Source organism: Electrona antarctica, assembly GCF_951216825.1.
Source record: "Electrona antarctica genome assembly, chromosome: 2".
In the NCBI taxonomy this organism is placed as follows: Eukaryota; Metazoa; Chordata; class Actinopteri; order Myctophiformes; family Myctophidae; genus Electrona; species Electrona antarctica.
This window is the reverse complement of record NC_136807.1, coordinates 61,895,777-61,914,138: the sequence shown is the minus strand read 5'-3', so window position 1 is coordinate 61,914,138 and position 18,362 is coordinate 61,895,777.

Below are 18,362 nucleotides of genomic sequence, written 5' to 3'. Positions count from 1 at the left end.
ACAAAGGCTTTTGTGAAAGCAATATTCTAAAAAGACACATTAAGACTCATACAGTGGAAAAGCCATTCACTTGTACAGTTTGTAACAAAGGCTTTTGTGAAAGCAGTGTTCTAAAAAGACACATTAAGACTCATACAGTGGAAAAGCCATTCACTTGTACAGTTTGTAACATAGGCTTTTGTGAAAGCAGTGTTCTAAAAAGACACATTAAGACTCATACAGGGGAAAAGCCATTAACTTGCACAGTTTGTAACAAAGGCTTTTGTGACAACGGTCGTCTAAGAAGACACATGTGGGCTCATACAGGGGAAAAGCCGTTCACTTGTACAGTTTGTAACAAAGGCTTTCGTACAGTCATCTAAGAAGACACATGTGGGCTCATACAGGGGAAAAGCCGTTCACTTGTACAGTTTGTAACAAAGGCTTTCGCGACAACGGTCATCTAAGAAGACACATGAGGAGTCCAAATGCACATAGATTCATATGCAGAGAAGTAGTAAAGTCTAAGCTTAACAATGAATGACTGTGAGTTTGTGACTGACCACCATCTAAAATTAAATGAAGACGACAGCTAGAAGTTAAAGAATATCTTTTGCCTATAATATTATTTTTGACTTAATGAAATATGATATACTTATAGCTCAAGGATCCAAATTACTTGTAACATACCATGCTTTCTGTAACATTACTGTTCAATGAGTTATTTGCTATCTTGTTTGACCCCCATTGGAGGGGAGATAAGATAGGGTGTCATAATATTCATAATGAAATTCTGATCTGCATTTGCAGTTGATTTGGAGTAAGTGAACAATAATGTAGCCTACAGTGAATATCTACATTCATATATTATATAATATATGAATGTACTGCAGTGTGTACTGTACATATCACCAGCGAATATATGTTCTATATATAACAAGTAAGACGCGCAAACGCGGGAAGCGAACGCAGCTCGTAAATTGCAATAACAACAATTAGAATAAATTACGTACTTTTTAAGTTTTTTTTTAAGTTAAGTTTTTTGTGTGTGTGTGTGTGTGTGTGTGCGTGCGTGCATGTGTGTGTGTGTGTGTGTGTTTTTGTGTGTGATACAGCTGCGCCCTCTGGTGGTGGGCGGGTGGTGTTACAGCGTGACACACACACACACAGACACACACACACACAGACACACAGACGTGATCTGCTGGGTCTCATAGTAAATGCTCACTGCGTTCGCAATAATAGTTCTACAATTTAGTATGAATGTAGTACAGTCTCAAGGGTTATGTTTAACAGGCATCTGTCAAAGTTTGACAATATAGGCCTGCCCTACATTGAATATAATGTGTGAAGTGAGGGGTGCTCTTATCATACAATCTCATTCTGGCCAATCACAATTTGCGACCTCACTTTTGTCTTTAATGTTTGTGTTTACACAGACCCTCAAAGCTGGACATGGGAGGGGCTAGCACCCCTCAACAATAGTACAAATTGGTTAGGCGATGGTCCATTTGGTGCATTTAGCTGGTTTAAAACAAAAAGTGTGTGTTTATTTTATTCATTGCTTTTCATTATTTGTCACTGTTTGGAATAGCGTGTTCCTTCCACGCGCTACGTCCGGCCGGGGAAATTCCCCCCTGTCAGGTGAAAAGAAGCAGCTTGGACTCCTCATGCATAGAAGGAAGCATGAGGTCAGTCTGCTGCCCCCCCCAGGTTGGCAGAGGAAGTGTAGCGCCCAGGATTACATTAGATAATTGACACTGGGTGGAAAAAAATGGGTTGCAAAATCGTGGGATAAAAGATTATAGGAAACGGGGAGAGAGGGGGGTTGGGAGGGGGGGTGGGGGCGACACACAGCAAAGTTTGTCGGAATCGGGACTCGAACCTGCGACACACTGTCATGCTGGATTGGCACCCAAGACACCTGGACCGGCGGGACCGCTAAGCCGGCCCAGGCCGTAGAATACTGTTATAAGGAGATGTATAGAGCAGCTGCGGGAGTATACTGGCATTGAACACTGATGCCTGCATGTCACAATGTGGCACAGGAATTCTGTGCCGAGTTTGGAAGCACTCGTCGAAAGTCACTGAACGGCCCTGCATTCGTACCTGTTTCGGATTTGCACATGAAGCAGGAAGCAGCAGCACAATGCGTTAATAAAAAACAAGTGCTTCCAAACTCCAACACGTTTTCTAGTAGCATAACATGTCTACGGTGGATTCTTATGAAACAGACGCTTTGCAGATTGAAAGAGGATAATTCAATGCGCACGCACGCACACACACACAGAGAGAGGAAGAGAGAAAACAAAAGAGATTCACTGGGGTATTTTTCTTAATTTTTTCTTCCTCCCCCAGCTCACATCTGGTGTGTGGGCGGGGCAGAGAGGCTCCTGTGAACCTTTTGGGACTCCATCACTTTCTGGGTTGGTTCTGGTGAACAGCAGAGCGGGCGGATGTGGCTCAGGAGGTATAGGCCTTACCCCAAGCAACGTTTTCGTTCACTTTCGCTCCCACACAAGTGGCACTACATAATTTTTGCTCCATAAAAGAGATCTATAGTTAGAAAGTCAAAATAAAAAAGTTCTCCACATGCCGTCCTGCAGTATTTTTTATAATCGGTGGTCAAAACCGGGACTATTTCTTACTAAGCGTACTCTGCAAGGGGAGTGGTGTGGTTTTGGTCACATGGACCAATCGGGTCGCAGCTTCATTCCCTTCCCATAATAACAACAGCAATGGCGACCTACTACATCGAGCTGCAAAGAAGAGCAAAAGAAACTAAAACAAAGACAAAAAGTGCGTAAAGACGAATCCAAACGATGCTATATGCATGTTTTATTAGTACAGAAGGAGGACGTCCAGGATTTTACTGAGACAAGGTGGGAAACGTACAGATCCTGAGCTTAATTTGTCTGGACGGCGACAGTAAGGCTGTCGCTCAAACTTATTGCGCTGATTTGGATTTTGCCTATACGCGTTCCGGAAGACGCTGGTGTTGAGATGTATTGGAAATGATCATTAATTGTCTGTGTATATAAATATATCATTGTCACTGTATGTATATTTATATATGCTTTTATACTGAAACCGGAACCGGATGTGTCAATTGGGTTGACGTGTATATAATGAGTAAAAATAAACACTCGCTTCTCTCAGCCATGGTCTAAGGAAGCAAACCCACATCTGCTCTCTGAGTCACCTTTATTATCCTCCCTCAGTTCCGGCTAGCTCTGGGTTTGTTGTTGTCTGACGCTATGCGTTAGCTTTGTTTAACAGGTCATGGAGCCCAGTAGTAGAGACAGCAACCACCGGTGGAACCGTGTTCGCTTTGACGGAGATGAAAGGAACTTTGAATTATGGTTGGTAAAATTTCTCGGCTACCTCCGGCTGAAAGTGCTGAAAGACACCATACTATACGAGCCTGATATCGACGACGAGGAAACACTCGATGCGGAGGAAGCCGCAGCAAGAGACGCTGCAGCCGCAGCAAGAGAAGCTGAGGACGACGAGAAAAATGAAAATGCTTACGCTGAATTGGTTCAAGTGCTCGATGATACGAGTTTGTCGTTAGTTATGCGTGAGGCAGCGGATGACGGAAGAAAGGCGTTACAGATTCTGAAAGATCACTATGCGGGCAAGGGGAAACCGAGAGTGATCAGTTTGTACACAGAGCTGACGTCGCTCCGGAAAACTGCAGATGAAACAATGACAGCATATATTATACGAGCAGAAACAGCTATCACGGCACTGAGAAATGCGGAAGAGACTTTGAGTGATGGCTTGCTAACAGCAATGGTTCTGAAGGGGCTGCCAGAATCTTATAAGCCATTTTCCATCCACATCGCACAAAGTGATGACAGGATCACCTTCGCCGACTTTAAGTCCAAACTGAGGATTTACGAGATCACTGAAAGGTTCAGTAGCAGTTCCGGGGATGACAGCGTGATGAGACTAAGAAGCAAGGACAACGACGTGAGACTGTCCTGTTATAACTGCGGCCAGAGAGGGCACAAATCGTTTGAGTGCGGAGATGCTGCTGGTCAGAAAGAACAGAGACAGTGGTGCAGTCTTTGCAGAAGTCCAACACATAATGATACCAACTGCAGACGAAGAAGACGGAAAGACAACGTCAATGTGACGCAGGATGAAGAGGAGCACACGTTCGCCTTCAAGGTGGGCCAGGTGAACCGCGACTCGGACGGCGCCGGGAGACCGAAGCAGAGACTTTGTCGGAGTAATATTCTGAGCAGAGGGCTGATGGTCGACACCGGGTCTACGTCACATATTGTGACCGACGTGAAGAAGTTCCGAAACTTCGATGAGAATTTCGAGCCACGGAGGAATGTTCTGGAGATGGCTGATGGAGTGAGGGCCTCTGGCGTAGCGCTGAAGAGAGGTACTGCAGTGTTTTACCTGAGAGATACCAAGGGTCGAGAGGTGGAAACGATGCTGAAGGGGGCGCTGTATGTTCCATCCTTTCCCCAAGACATTTTCTCCGTCAACGCAGCAACATCAAATGGAGCCACATTCATCTTCAAAGAGGGACAGAACAAGTTCATCCAGAGAGACGGCACGACATTCGACATTAAGGTACATGACAGGTTGTTTTATGTAAACACCATTGATGAGAGTATTGATGTTGATGAATGTCATGGGTGCTATGACATCAAGACGTGGCATGAGATTCTGGGACATTGCAACTACGAAGATGTGTTAAAACTGCAGAATGTAACTGATGGTATGGAAATTAAAGGCAAGGTTGATATTTCCAAGTTGTCATGCGATGTGTGTATAGAAGGTAAATTTGCTCAGAGCCGAAATAGAGAACCAGACCAAAGAGCTAAAGCAGCACTAGAACTTGTACACACTGATTTATCTGGACCAATTGATCCAACGGCTAAAGACGGATTCAAATATGCTTTAGCATTTACTGACGACTATTCAGGAGCTACTTTTGTTTATTTCTTGAAATCTAAGAGTGACACAGTCCAAGCTACAGAGAAGTACATTGCCGATGTTTCACCCTATGGGAAAATTAAGTGTATTCGTTCGGATAATGGTACCGAGTATACTTCTGGTCACTTTCAGGCATTGTTAAGCGGAAAGTCCATTAGACATGAGACCTCAGCTCCATACTCACCCCATCAGAATGGGACAGCTGAAAGAAATTGGCGAACGCTGTTTGAGATGGCCAGATGTATGCTGATTGAGTGCAAATTACCAAGGGAATTGTGGACATATGCGGTAATGACGGCTGCTGTTATCCGAAATAGATGTTTCAATAAGCGTGTAGGACAGACCCCATATTACATGCTGACAGGAAAGAGGCCAAACCTTTCAAGAATGAGAACTTTTGGGTCCCCATGCTATGCATATAAACAAAATAAGAAAAAGTTCGATTCACGATGTGAAAAAGGGATATTTGTAGGATATGATAAAAATAGCCCAGCCTATTTAGTTTTTTATCCCGACACTGGGAAGGTAATTAAGCACAGATTGGTAAAGTTCATTCAAAGGAATGTCATTGAGATTCAGACCCAAACAGATTGGGATGATGATTGCAGTGGGGGAAGGACTGTAAACCACCTCCCTGAAGATAGGGAAACTAACGAGACACAAGAACAAGAGGTTGTGGTTGAAATTACTGATTTGGCAAATGTTCAGGCAGGTGAAGATGGCCAAACCAGTGAGATACTGGAACAAGAAGCAGGGGAGATGGATGATTTGGTCAGTGCTCAGGCAGGTGACAGTGGCCAGAGTGCAACATATCCCAGAAGAAAAGTGAAACCACCTCAGTATTTAAAGGATTATGAGTGTCAAGTAAAATCTGATGACCTAGATGACATAACCTTTGATTATTGTTATAGAGTCATTTGTGATGTGCCACACACAGTAAAGCAGGCAATGGCATCACCTGACTCTAAGTTATGGGCAAGAGCTATGGATGAGGAAATTGAATCACTAAAGGAAAATGACACGTTTACCCTGACTAAACTGCCAGAAGGAAAATAAATAGTGGGGGGTAGATGGGTGTATGCTTTAAAAACAAATGCAGATGAATCTAAACAATTCAAGGCACGTTATGTAGCCAAAGGTTTCAATCAAAAACCAGGTCTGGATTATGAAGAGACTTTTTCACCAACGGCAAACCAGACTAGTGTGAGGGTATTGATGCAAAAGGCAGCACAAGAGAATATGATCTTACACCAAATGGACGTCAAAACGGCCTATTTGCATGCACCAATAGATTTTGAGATTTACATGAGACAACCAGAGGGATATGAAGTTACATCTGAGAATGGGGACATGCTGGTGTGTAAACTAAATACATCTTTGTATGGTTTAAAACAATCAGGGAGAAATTGGAACAAGATGTTGCATGGTTTTTTAACTAAAAATCAATTTATTCAGAACCCAGTTGATTATTGTGTTTACACAAGGGAAATGAAGGATCAAAAGGTATTAATTTTATTTTGGGTCGATGATATAATAATTGCAGCAAGTGATGACAATGTGATGATTGATGTCAAAGAAATGCTTACAGCAAAATCCAGAATGAAAGACTTAGGCAAATTGAAACATTTCATCAGGTATTGATTTTGAACAAGGTGAACATTATGTGACTATGTCACAAAAGAAATATGTTGACAAAATATTGACTAGATTTGACATGGAGGACTGCAAGCCAAGAACAACACCCTGTGAGGCAAAGCTGAACTACACTGACAGCAGTGAGTCATTGGGGGATGTGAGAAAATACAGGGAAGTTGTGGGTAGTCTAATATACTTGACTACTTGTACCAGGCCAGATCTGAGTTTTGTAGTGGGAAAACTTTCACAATATTTGTCTAAACCAACAGAAGAGCAGTGGATCACAGTGAAACATGTGCTGAGATATCTGAAGGGAACCAGGGAAAAATCCTTATTCTATAGGAAATGTGAGGAACTAGGCTTGATAGCATATAGTGATGCAAACTGGGCAGAAGATGCAAGTGACAGACGTAGCACTAGTGGTTATTGTGTCAGCCTAAACCCAGAGGGCCCTTTGATTTCATGGAGGTCTAAAAAGCAATACACCGTAGCACTTTCAACTTGTGAAGCTGAGTACATGGCTTTAGCGGCAACTCTACAAGAGTGTTTGTATTTGATTCAATTGTTACAATGTATTGATGGATTTCTTTACATGCAGCCAAAGATGTACGAGGACAATCAAGGTACAATAGCGTTAGCTAAAAATCCTGTACAGAGACAGAGGTCAAAACATATTGACATAAGATACCACTTTGTAAGATCAACTGTCAATGATGGTAAAGTGATTCTCGAGTATTGTCCAACTGAACAAATGGTTGCCGATGTTATGACAAAACCAGCCAGGCTGTGTCAATTGAGGCATTTTGAGGGTTTCATGTTAGGAGAATAACATACAGTCCAAGGTTTTTTTTGTTTCTCTTTGGAGAATAACATACAGTCCAAGGTTTTTTTTGTTTCTCTTTCAAGGGTTTTTTTTTTTTTGTGTTATTTCTTTGTGTACCAATTCACGATCAAGTGGGGGTGTTGGAATGTATGATCATTAATTGCCTGTGTATATATATATATCACTGTATGTATATTTGTATCTATACCTTTAAGAGCACGTGACCTGATACCGGTCACGTGATCGTGTGATCTGTGTATATAAGGAAGTGAAAATAAACACACTGCTCTCAGCCATTGTCTAAGAAGCAACAGTATAGCTGTCTCTCTGAGTTTCTTTGTTTGTCCTCCGTCATGTTTCAGGCTAGCTTTGAGTTATTGTTGGTTTGACGCGATGCGCTAGCTTTGTTTAACAATTCCCATTGACTCAATTTACCCCCGGACATCGGTTAATTTTACCCCCAGCCTCCATTTTAGAAAACAATGACTAGAATAATACTTTTTAGCAATTTATTTGCTAAATGATTCACATGGTTCTATCCATTGGCAAATCATCAACGTGTATGAGATTACATTTTAGACCTACGTACATTTTGCTTTGTATAACAGTAATTTTACATGATGTGTCGAAATTTTACTTTGACCGACAAAAACCTGTTTTTGTGTAAAATAATGTTTTCTACTTTCCCCCTGTGCTTCCCAACTTCACAGCCAGGTGTAAATGATGGATGCTTACTAGATTTAAGGTCACATGGCAACACAGTTTTCTAGTTTTCTAGATAAAGGGGGTGGTTCAATTTACCCGCTGGCTCATCTTACCCCGTTCTCCCCTACTCACCCACGGAGGGGGCACAGATCCAAACGACCAATTTGCCAAAGCATTCCTGGTTAGTCAGCTAATGAGCAACATGCGTGAAGAACTCTCCAAGCGTGTAAAGGAATCTCTGATTGGCTACAAAACAGCTGATACGGCCGACATCCTCAAGCATGCAACTCGCGCAGAGGAAGTAGAACAAGAGACTAAAGAAAAAGAGAAGAAGCAGAAAAAAGACAAGGCCGAAGCCCTCCAGCTTGCCATGATGAACGCTGTCACTAAGCTGTCAACAGACAAAGAAGAAAACGACAACAAAAATGACAACAGGAGACGTGGAAGGAACCAATATGACGACCGACCGGATGTTGCTTCAATTGCGGCTGCCCAGATTATTGGAGATTAGACTGCCCACAGCCAAGAAGACACAGAGGAAGAGGTCGTGACTATGACCACATGCAGAGAGGGGTCAGTAGTGGCTATTACGACGAACGCAATCAAGTCTACCATTCATCCGAGGGAGTCAACAGAGGCCAGAGAGATGAAGAAGACTATGGGCACCGGCTGGCAGGGGGTGGTGGACAGTAGAACTGGGGCCGATGAGGGACTGCACTTCCAGAATGAGGCTACAATCACCGGTCCAGGTTATGCCCATCTACACACCTAAAATGACACAAACATGCACACACAAAACATTGCAATGCACAACACTACACTTAGAATATACACAGTTGACCGAGTGCATTACATTTAGAGCAAAATAACTGGCAGAACTACAAGCTCACAATGTGTTGCATCAAGACTCATGATTTTGAGCTTGTAGATCGACTATTTTCAAATTACCAAATATAATAGGACATATAGGTTTGAAGTGGTTAAAATAGGTTATGTTTGTAAATTGAAATTGTAAAGAAGATACTTTGTGTGTCACATGAGTAGATTTTCTGGACCATGTTGGATGAACAAACTGCAGATGTTCATTTATCATGTCTAGAACCTTTCATGTGCACATACTGTATAAAATCTAGTGGAGTAGAAATAAAAGTACAAATTTAAAATACTCAAGTACAGTAAGAGAAAATGCAAATTAATTTTTTAGCAGATGTCAAAGAGCATAGCATTATCAACAAATATGCCAAAGGGTCCAGTGACTTTTACAGATGTTGGAGGTGCAAGTATGAAGTATTGTTGATTACACTGTGAGGAGCGGTGTGACTGATAGCATAATGCGCAATGCTGTCTTTCACTGCCTTCACACTCGTGCACCTAACAATCCAGTTGAATGTTTGTTCATGACTGCGAATTGGCTCCACTAACCCCACACGCACGCACGCACACACACACACACACACACACACACACACACACACACACACACACACACACACACACACACACACACACACACACACACACAATTAGGAACTAGTAAAGTAACTAGTTTTTTTAGAGCAGTAACTATAACTAGTAGTGTATTTGTGACCCGGGCCGATTAAAGTCACATTAAACAATGAATTATATCACAACTCATGAGTAACACAGTAATAATATTAAAGTGCACTGAAAAAGTGCGAGGACATGTTTACTGTGAGACCCAATTAGTTTTTGTATATCCAACTTGCTTTTGAGAGGTGCAAGGCCTCGATTACACTCTGAATTACATCAGAAGAAGGACGTTTGTTTGTTATACCAGGTAAAGAGCAATTCAATATGTCCACCAGGAATGACTGAGACCAACACAGCAGGTTAAAGTGGTGACAAACCATGTAAAGCGTAATTTATTTATCTATACAGGGGGCACTATATATGGCCGACTAAAATACAATATCTAAAGTTAAAACCCTAATCCTAAAAGCCATGTCGCAGCGCGGTCCTAATATTAATGCATGTTCGCCAACCTTAATCCTGTCGGGTTTTTTTCCAGTCGGCAGGAATGCCCATACTCGTCGAAAACAATCGTACTGATCCGAACTGATAACTGCGGTCTTTTCCATTGATAACAGTCGAAACGGGTGTACTATAACTGGGTAACGTAGCAAGGTACTGCGTGGATAGTTACTTACACACAACCCAGGGGGTTAGCCTGGGTCCTGTTGTACGAGGTGTGCAGTACTCGCTCAAGCCAGCCCTCTCTGTGGCTGGTATGGTTCTGTCTCTCCGTCTCGTCTCCGATCTCCTCTCCAGGAGCCAATTCCTCAGAGACGCTGCTGTCTCCATAGCTCCAATTATAGCCCACATAACAAATTTATCTTTTAGCCAATGCTATGTCCCAAAGGAACTAAAATTGGCGCGAGTAATCCCCCTATATAAAAAAGGAAGCAAATTAGATACTGGTAACTACCGCCCTGTATCCATCCTGAGTTCCACATCTAAGGTCATGGAGAGATTAATTTATGAACAGATCAACAGCTACCTAGATGAACGCAATCTGCTGTTCGAGTTCCAGTCTGGATTCAGAACATCCCACTCCACTGACACCTGCCTATTGTACCTAAACAACTACATCAAGCGTGAGGTAGATTCGGGCAAGTACTGTGGCATGGTCATGCTGGACCTCCAAAAAGCGTTTGACACTGTTAACCACTCAATCCTACTTGACAAACTGGAGGTGATAGGATTCGATAGTACATCAGTACGCTGGATGAAATCCTACCTTGAGGGAAGAGAACAAATGGTGGACATGAATGGAACCTTGTCCTCCCCCCTCTCAGTGAACTGTGGGGTTTCCCAAGGAAGCATACTAGGGCCATTATTATTTGTATTATATATTAACGACATGAGTGCTGCCTGTAATTGTAAATTGTTCCTGTTTGCAGACGACTCAGCACTCCTGATTTCGGGAGAACACAAAACACAGGTTGAGGAGGCACTCAGCTCAGAACTCACTAATATCCGAACTTGGCTTACAGATAACAAACTCTCATTGCATCTAGGTAAGACAGAATCCATTCTTTTTGGGTCCAACCATTCCCTTAATAGGGTAAATGTAAAGGATTTTAAGGTCAGTATTGATGATGTAGTAATCTCTAGTAAAGAAGAGGTTACGTATCTGGGCTGTATCCTGGACAATAAACTGACGGGTGATGGTATGGCAACAAGAGCGATCAAAAGAGTAAATCAAAGAACAAGATTCTTGGGCAGAATCTCCTCCTATGTTAACAAGACGGCTCTCAGGACACTAGCTGGAGCCCTTATTCAGCCCTTATTTGACTATGCATGCACCTCCTGGTTTTCCAACATCTCAATGTCACAAAGAAATAAGATCCAGACCTCCCAAAACAAACTAATCAGACTTTTGCTAGGACTAGGGACCATGACCCACCTCTGTGCAACACAATTTGATAGCATAGGTTGGCTCAGTGTTGAAGACAGAGTTAATCAACAAAAAATGGGACTAGCATTGTGCGTGCGTGTGCGTGCGTGCATGCAGGGCTGTGTGATGCGTAGTGCAGTAGAACTGTAGTATTGCTTGTAGTTAGTGCATGTTGTGCATGCTGCTCCTGCTTGCTACTCTGCTTTCAGCTACTGCCGCCGGCTAGCCCTCCTCGCGGAGGGTGAAAAGAGGAGCCGAGTGCGTAAGTCTCCTCCTGCTTGTACAAAGCCTCTCCACCGCCAAGACTTCTGCAGTGCCTCCTCGTGGCCACACACGGTAACTGGGTAGGGGATCTCGGTGGTTGGCGCCGTCAGCTATGGGCAAATAGCATGGGCAGATGGGGTTCATAGCCGTGGAAGGCAACCCATCTAGGAGAAGGACACTCTGAACTAAAACCAGGACTGCGAGGAGTTGCGCCCCACAGTCCTTAATTAGCATTGTAAAGCCAACCATGAAGAAATCCTATACTTCCAGCGGCGGGAGTCCGCAGGAACATCGCAGAGGACGGTGGCGCTGGTCCTCCTCCCGGAGGACACCATGACGATAGGACCTTAAACCCGCAAGGGAGGGCCCTGTCCGATCACAGCACCCCGTCCAATGCACTCTTGCGTTGTCGGAGACCATTTGTAATGGGAACCTTCAACGCATGCACAGTGAGAGAAGAAGCAAGATTGGTGGAGCTAGCACACTGTGCTGAGAAGCGTGGAGTGGAGATCCTGGGGATCCAAGAACACAGAAGAGTGCACACTGAAGAGCAGATCGTGTACCGCAGAGTGGAGAGATGCACGCTCATCACTTCATCTGCGTGGCGAAACGAGGCCCAGGCTGCAACAGGGGGTGTAGGGCTAATGCTGGGTTCTTTGGCACGTAAGGCTCTCCGTCGGGTTTACCACCATACCGATAGGATCCTCATCGCAGAGTTCTCAGGCAACCCAGTAACAACAATCATAGTCGTGTACTCACACACCAACGTGGCACCATCTGTGGAAGTGGAGAAGTTCTATGAGGACCTTGCAACAGCTGTCCGAGACGTCCCAGCACACAACTTCCTGGCAATCCTGGGGGACTTCAATGCAAGGCTCGGTCCAGAGGACGTACCCTTCCCATACCACGACTCTACCAACCGCAATGGCACACACCTCAACGCCCTCCTCATGGAACACCAGCTCCTGGCAGCGAGACACCATGTTCCAGAAAAGAACAGGCAAGAGATGGACCTTCCGAGACCGAGCCACAGGTACTGTACGTCAGCTGGACTACATACTTGTGAGGCGAAAGTGGAGGAGCTCCATCTTGAATGCTGAATCGTTCAGCACTTTCAGCTCTGTGGGCTCTGACCACCGCGTGGTCTCCATGAGTGTGCGACTGAGCCTCAGGGTCCCCAAGCCAAGCCCCAAGATCCGGCACGACTGGAAGGCATTCGCAGCCGACCCATGCCTGCAAGCCAGGTACACGGAGGAGGTTAGGAGGTGCTTTCGGCAGCTGGACAAGGGAGCTGAGCCCAGCAGCGAATACGAGAGATTCGTTATTGCGAATGAGGAGGCGACCAGGCTGTGCGTGCCAATGCTGGACAAAGCCAGAGTGTCCATGCGGTCCAGACATCCGGAGGTTGTAGCTGCACACAGCAGGGTGGAGGAAGCACGGCTCAACTTTGAGCGTGAACCAACCGTGGAGAGACGTGTTGTACTGAATGAAGCCAAGCAGTTTCTCTTCAGTACATACGACACCATAAAAGGAGAGGAACTGATGGAGAGCGTACAAAGAGTGCAGGCAGCGCATGGTGAACGGCAATATGGGGAGGCCTGGAGAGTCATCAATGAGTTGACTGGGCGGAAGAGAGCTAAGAAGGGACAGGTGGAGGGACACAGCCCAGAGGACAGGGTTGGAGTTGAGGAGGATGTGCCGGCAATCCTCCAGGGCCTGGACATCGAAGATGGTCCCTTCACGACCAGTGAGCTTTCCAAGGCGAAATCCACAGTGAGGGAGGGCAAGAGTGCTGGGCCAGATGGCATACCCCCAGAGGTCCTAAAGAACTGTGACCTTGATGACCTCACCCTGGAGTTTTGCAACCTGGCACTAATGAACAACAAACAGCCTGAAATATGGTCTCTGTCTAACATTATTCCAGTGCCTAAAGCAGGGGACCTCTCAAAGCCAGACAACTACCGAGGCATCAGCCTAACTTGTATCACTGCAAAGGTTTACAACAGAATGATACTAAACAGGATACGGCATGCCATCGACCCTCTCCTGAGGGAGAACCAAAATGGCTTCAGAGAGGGGAGAACTACCGTAGCACAGATCTTGGCACTGAGGAGAATGATTGAGGAGGTGAAGAAGGATAACTTGACTGCTGTACTCTGCTTCATCGACTTCAAAAACGCATTTGACTCGATTCACAGAGGCACAATGGTGAAGATCCTTAAGGCCTACGGTGTCCCTCCTAACTTGCTCCGGGCAATAGAGACCATGTATGCAGGAACAAGGGCCAAGGTGGTGACCCCAGATGGCAACAGCGAGGAGTTTGAAATCCGGGCTGGGGTAATGCAGGGGGATACCCTAGCCCCCTTCTTAGCCCCCTTCATAGCCCCCATCATAGTCCTGGACTATGCACTCAGGAAAGCCATCAGTGGACGAGAGCAGGATCTTGGCTCCACCCTAACACCAAGGAGGTCAAGACGACAACCCAAAGTAGTCCTGACAGACCTGGACTATGCGGATGACATCAGCCTGCTCTCCGACAACGTGGAACAAGCTCAGGAACTCCTGAATAGAGTAGAGCTGGAGGGTGCCAATGTTGGCCTTAAGATAAATGCCAAGAAAACTGAGGTTATCACCTATAACATCTCACCGGAACATCCACCTCTCACAACAACAGGAGGCACTGTGCTGAAGGAAGTCAAGGACTTCAAGTACCTGGGCTCATGGGTCAACTCAACCGAGAAAGATCTGAAAGTGAGGAAGGCACTTGCATGGAGGGCCCTGAATGGCATGACCAGTGTATGGAACTCCTATCTCCCCCGACAAATCAAACTCAGCTTCTTCTACGCAACAGTGGAGTCTAGGAGTTCTCCTATACGGCAGTGAATGCTGGACCCTGACGCCAACCCTGCAGAAGTCCCTTGACGGGTGCTACACCAGAATGCTGCGTGCAGTACTTAACATCAGCAAGACTGTACATGTTACTAACAAGACTCTGTATGAGGGATTACCAAGGGTGAGCCAGAAAATAGCAGCCAGGAGAATGAGACTAGCAGGACACTGCCAAAGGCATCAAGAACTGCCAGCCAGCAAACTGGTGCTCTGGGAACCAACACACGGGCATCGATCACGAGGACGTCCCACGCTAACATATGTGGATCTACTCAAGAGCGATGCAGGAGCGCAAAGTACCAACGAACTGGCCAGATGTATGGAGAACCGGGATGACTGGAAACGATGATGGAGGGCTCGTCTGAGGACGACCTAGAGAGATTCAAGATAATAAATGCAGCTCTGCCATCCATGCCCACAGTGCCTATTTACTTGACTGATTACCTCAAAAAGGTGAGCAACTCCCACAGCCATAATACTAGAGGGAGCGTAAATAATGATCTGGTGCCACCCATTTTCAGAACAAATATGGATAAATTCACAGCACTGCCACTCAAGTGTGGAATGCCCCGCCCCTTCCCTCAAAACAAGCAGATCACTGGTTTCCTTTAAAAAGGGTCTGAAAACTCACCTGTCACTGTCATCAGGTCAAAGGGAGAGAAGGTCATTGCCCCCCCCCCCCCCCCCCCCCTTTATGTTTATTAATGTATTTCTATTCCAACCTGTACATGTAGATTTAATGTGTTTGAGAAACGTATTGTTTGTTGTCACTGTTGTCATTGTGAATGAATGCTTGGGACCCGAATGGAAACAAGACCGCAAGGTCTTTCTTCGGTGCTGTCCTTTTGGACCAATGCTGTGCTTGACTGTACCCTGTACTGTTTGCATTTTTTTGTCTAATAAAATTATCAATCAATCAATCAATCAATCAATCCAACGGCCACGGTCAAGTTCCCTCTCAACTTGACAGTCATCGTGTAACCGTTGTTCCTCTCTGTACCTCGGCTTGTCTCCGTTCCTCTCGCGCTCCGATAGCCCCACTGAGCTCTGCTTCCCACCCGTTCTTCTCCTCTGACAGTTCGCTCCTTATAACTGTCACCTGTCCATTCAATGTTCATAAGCCCGCCCCCACAATCATCAGCGCGGCTGGCGCATACCAACTAGGTAGGGGGATGTTCAAGAGCTAAGCATTAAGCAACACATTGGTTTCTCCCGGACATCATCATACATGATTATACAACAAAACATAAGGGAACTCATATGCAAAAAACAAAAAGAAAAACAGCCTTCTGACACACGTCACATACTTAAAGGGATAGTTCAGATTTTTTGAACTTAAGTTGTATGAAATACTTGCCATTAATATAGTGGTTGCAACTGTATTAATTTATTGCCCGAGTCCTGTGGTGGGAGTTCTGCTCTGGTTTTGGTGAAATATCAAGTAGTTCCGGTCATTTTGTGGGGGGCACTGGGGGCCACGCAGTAAAAGTAAATTAATCCACAAAACTAACGTCATTTGTATTGTTGACCTATTTCTAAAATATTAGTGCAACTTCCGTTCTTTTTTTTACCCCTCTATCACACGGAACTATTTAGAGGGGTCAAAGTTGAGGCATAAGCTGCGGTGTGAAAGTGTTTAAAACTAGATAAGATACCGGTACAACCTGTATTGTTAGAAGGATGCATTCCAGATAATGTAAAGAGTGCAATCCTGTAATTGCAATGGTACAGCACAGTACAGTATAACATGATGTACACGAACATGCGTGCACAATGCACACACGCAAGCAACAGCCATGTGCCATGGCAACAATGTGCAGCACAGCACGCAGTCCGGGAGCAGAAGGCTGATTTTTGTCTGAACGTGGTTTCGTCAGTAAAAGTTTTTTTCTCAACTGATTCTTGTAGCTTGGGGTCACCTCTTAATAATTCAAGAGGGTGCCCAGTGATATCCCTTGGGGATTTTTAGTTATTAACCCCTTAATCCCCTAAACACAAAAAATCCACCCAAAATAGAGTTTTATGGCATTTCATGCAAAATACTTGGTCTAAATGCATCAAATTTGCTTTCTACAGTGTTTATGAAAGTGGATATACACAACGTATTTGATTTATGATTAATGCATTATTAATTAATGCTTATTAACCCCTTCATGCCCGAAAATCCCCAAATTCCATAAAATATATCTTTTGAGATTGTATGCACACTAATCATGTCAACTTTGCTTTCTACAATCTGTATTAGTGAAACTGTGGCATATTTATTTTCAGGTGGTGGCATATTAACCCTTTCAGGTCATCTATCGAGCATCTTGCACCAAACATTGCCCACAAAAGTAGTTATGAGATTTCATGCAACGATACTATCAAATCCAATACAATGTACTATTTAATAAAAATAAAGATGTATCCATATGGTCATGTTCAATGTTTTGAATTGACAGAGTACTTTAACCCCATTAAATAATAGGCTACAGGTCTATAGAAAACAAATATTATTCCACCGAAATGAATAAAGCTGAATAAAGTAGCATTTTGTAAATCATTACAGCTATGAATATGATCACTTCATTGCTGTAGGCTACAAATTACAACCACAATTTATACATTACAACGTTACAACTTTTTTCCTGCTATGCTATGCCTTGATGATTTTATTATACAGTATGGACCTACAGTAGGTTCACTATTAGCTGAAAGTGGGCTTTCTGGTGTTTTGTCAGATGTTTTTGCCAAGTTTGTTTAATAGGAAAGAAGTTCCTTCAGAATGTGCGTGCGTGCCTTGTAGTTGATGGCTGAGCTAGTGATACAGAGTGGGATCGTAGATGGACCAGAGGCAGAGGAACTGATGAGAGCCTTGAGTCAGATTGCAATAGCTGATGTCATACATCTAGTCTTAACAAAAGCTACCTCCACATGTTCAAAGTTATTTTTATGTGACACCACCCATTGCTGGAGGATGGAGTGGTCGGTGGACCAACCAGTTTATATAACCTCCATGAGGTTCGGCCACAGTGCAGGATGTAATATTTGAATAACATTGAAGGAAGAGACCCTGAAGACCTTGGCCCTGAGTTGTCACATCTGCTCCAAGATTGAATCAGACATGAAAGATATGGAAGAGGGAAGAGGAGGACAGAGATACTGCAAAGTCTTCTCCCATGTCTGATTTCCACACTCTCCTCATCTTGTGCTATAGGCATTCCAAGTGCCATTTGGACCTTCATGGCCTGTTCCGTTAAGGAAACTATGGAGGAAACTAGACTACTATTCTGGGAGAAAAGAACCTACAGGTAGCTGCTCTACCACCAACACATCAATCATTAATTGAGAATGTTAAGAGCCCACTTTTAAGCAGCTTTGTGGCAAAATGTCGATGGGCATCTTCCACCAGCATGGGACCCAGAGTAGTTTGGATGGAAAAAGAGATCTATCAGGCCACTGAGCCCTACCAATCTACCTAAAGATTACAAATCTACCCCAGATGACATTTGTGCAATTAAAAGGTGTGGCTCGCTGTAAGTAAGAGTGAAAACCTGTGTATATGGTTTGTCATGCACATAATGTTCTGTTGATGTTTTAGTGTAGAATGTTCACGGATAAGCCTGAAAGAGTTAATTCATAGGAAAGGGGATGTGGTGGACATGACTTCCAAATAACAATTTATTATTATTGTATTTTATGGTATTT